Source organism: Chrysochloris asiatica, unplaced genomic scaffold, assembly GCF_000296735.1.
Source record: "Chrysochloris asiatica unplaced genomic scaffold, ChrAsi1.0 scaffold00013, whole genome shotgun sequence".
In the NCBI taxonomy this organism is placed as follows: domain Eukaryota; kingdom Metazoa; phylum Chordata; class Mammalia; order Afrosoricida; family Chrysochloridae; genus Chrysochloris; species Chrysochloris asiatica.
The window spans coordinates 35292197-35295155 of record NW_006408531.1 but is presented as its reverse complement, the minus strand read 5'-3'; the positions used below and the strand labels follow the sequence as shown (position 1 = coordinate 35295155).

The window sequence follows — 2959 nt, the reverse complement described above, 5'->3', positions numbered from 1 at the left end:
TAATTGAATCTTAGCTGACACTTTCTATTCTACAGTGGAAAAGAATCTACTATTCTTTCTTCAATAAACAATTGTAAAAAATAGCTTTTCTGTAATTCAAAAAATCAAGCATGATAGTCTAGATATCTTTTTTAAAAATACACAAAGACAATTATTCAAGACCTTCATTAACAGGTGCTTGCAGTTTGTTGACTTTTTTGAAAAAATTAAGCTGTAAACTTTTATTACAAATTAAAAATGAGCTTCTTAATCTCTACTTGACCAGATATGAAACAATTTAAAAACCTTTAAAGGTGCATTGAGAAAAACCAGGCTTTAAAAAAAAACACGTTTGTCATTACCAAAAAGAGACGTCTTTAGGTAAAAATAATAAAAACCCGACGCTGCATAGGTAATGCAGATACTTCTAGTTATCAGGTCAACGGGCAAAAAGCAAGCACTTAAGGTCTTCAGCTCCAATCTTTTGTTCATTTCTTATTGCTGGAATTTCATCTTCATTTCTTCTTGTTGGATGACTAGACAATGGTAGAGATGGTAAGCCGGCATTTACTCAACCCCGCCCTGCTCAGCCGCAGGAGCTGACGAATTCTCAGCTGGTGGATCTGCTGCTTTTGTCTCTTTGCCATCTTGTGGTTTAGGGTTTTCGGGGCGTCTGCGTCGGTAGTTGAAGTTGCGGCGGTACGGACACTGAGGTGGCTGCTGACCTTGGGTCTCATCTTGATTTTCTTTTCGTCTTCATTGCCGTCCTCTCTAGACTGTCTTTGGCGAGGAGGAGCCCTGCGAAATCGTGGTCTATAACCCCGATACATATTCAGCCTCTTTGGTCTACCTTGTTCTCCTGCACCCTGGTTGTCAGCACCCTCCATCACCTCTCCCTGCGCAGGAGGGTTGGAATACTGTGGTCGACGCCCATAGGGCCTCCGCATGTAGTAAGGTGGGAACTTCGCCTGTGGTAGGGCCGGCGCGGCTGGGCCTGGCCTTCGGGAGCACTCTCTGATCCCTGGTTCTTTTCCCCACTCTCACATTCTGGTAATTTTGCTGGTCACTGGCGTGGAGGACTCCTACGACGTGGGTAACGTCTATAATGGTTACGTTGGCTGCATATTTACTGCCTTGCCCTGCAACACCCCCAGGGCCTGTAACGTTTGCTGTCTCCGCACCCTTTTCTCCTGCAACAACATCAAACTCCAAAGTCTCCCCATCTCCAACACTGCGAAGGTACTTCCTGGGGTTATTCTTCTTTATGGCAGTCTGGTGTACAAATACATATTCCTTGGTGTCATTCCTGTTGATTAAACCATATCCGTTCCTTACATTGAAACATTTTACTGTTCCCCAAACCTTCGTTGTGATGATCTTGTTGTCCTCGCCGGCAGGCGCCGCCCATGTGAGGCCGCCCGGGCCGCAGCTCCCTGCACAGCTGCCGGTGGTGCAGGGCTTGGGACTGCAGTGCTGAGGGCGGGGACAGCCAGCGGCTGCTGCTCATGGTTGCGGTGATGGTGACTGGGGCCGGCTATGGCAGCTGCTGCTCCTCCGGGGGTGTGATGGTAACTTAGGCCGGTGGGGGCGGTGGGGCTGCACAGGGCTCTCAGGGGTCCGCTCTCCCCTCCCGCTACAGATCGAACTCTAGTCTAGATATCTTAAGATCAATTTTAAGGGTATAGTGTTTCACTTGTAACACCTTGAAAAATATATTCCTGACATACAGAATACGTCTTTCTTACATATCGTATATTCTTCAGTTGTGCATGAGTAAAAATGCACAGATCTTAGTTGTTGAATTAATCCATTGATCTTTTGGAAAGGAAGACACGATCATGAAAAAGATAATATTATAACATTTTATTTTTTGTTTTGCTCTGTTTTGAGCAGAAGCAGTACTAACTGGACTGTTCTCAACAAAGATTGAATATGAAGGAACACTTTTTATTATTTAACTAAGTAGAGCATCTAGGGGGACTTCAAAAACTTCAGGGAAAACTTCCATTGTCTGTGAATCCCATTTTTCCATGAACCTTTTGAAGCCCATTTGTATCTAACAAAATGAATCAAACACAATAAAACCTGCAAAGTCTATGCCTGTAAGGCAGAAACCTATCAGAAAAAGAAAACTCAAATATCTTTTACTAATAGGGAGTGATAGAAATGTGGTTAAAGTGCAGGCTGTCAAAGGCAGAAAACTATGAGAGCTGGACAAATAGAGCAAGTCTTGTCGAGTTCCTGTTCTTACAGATTTCACTGCACATATTTTCATAGGATGACATCAAGAACATCATACATGAAGAAAGCAAAAAGTCATTTGTTGGCGTCAGCATACGCAGACCCTGGGTTGATCAGTGGCCCTGTGACATGGACGAAAATACAATTCCGAGGCCCTCCTCAGGATAGCGAGCCATGGACCCTGAGGGCCAAAGGAAGTGACCTCCTGACGTCCTGGGTTCATTGGTTTTTGCGAACTCACTAGTTGGCTACCTCTGTATAATTTTCTTTGGTTCTAATATTGTTCATTCTATGCTTCTAAATCCAGTAATTGTAGCTTCTGAGAAAATGGTTTCTTTTACAATGCCTCTCTTAATGACTTCACTGTGTTGGCAGTGCGTGGAGTCCTGGGAACAAATCTTTCTGAGGATCAAGCGATAGCCACCTGGGATGAGTGTCAGAACTGCTCCTTATTTGATTATTCAGTTATGTTTGATATCCATGAACAATAATGGGTTTGAAACCCCTTTTTTAGAGCTGAGGTGGTAAAAGTTTCCTCAAATAATTCAGAAAGGCCAGGAACAGGTATGTTGGGAATATGAGAAAATATTTTTAGAGAAAAACTACACAAGGTTTGTAAATAAAGTGGAATGGTAAATTCTGGGAATGTTGGATTAGAGGCTAATAGTGGCAGCCCCATTAAACCACCTCTGAATATAATCAGTTTAACCCAGATGCTCTCCTTCCTCCTGAAAGTATA

General features: G+C 43.4%; 1 pseudogene; it reads right to left on the bottom strand.

The window, feature by feature from the left end:
• Positions 1-546: 546 nt before the first annotated feature.
• LOC102816938 overlaps positions 547-2959 on the bottom strand; it is a 13567-nt pseudogene continuing 11154 nt past the window's right edge.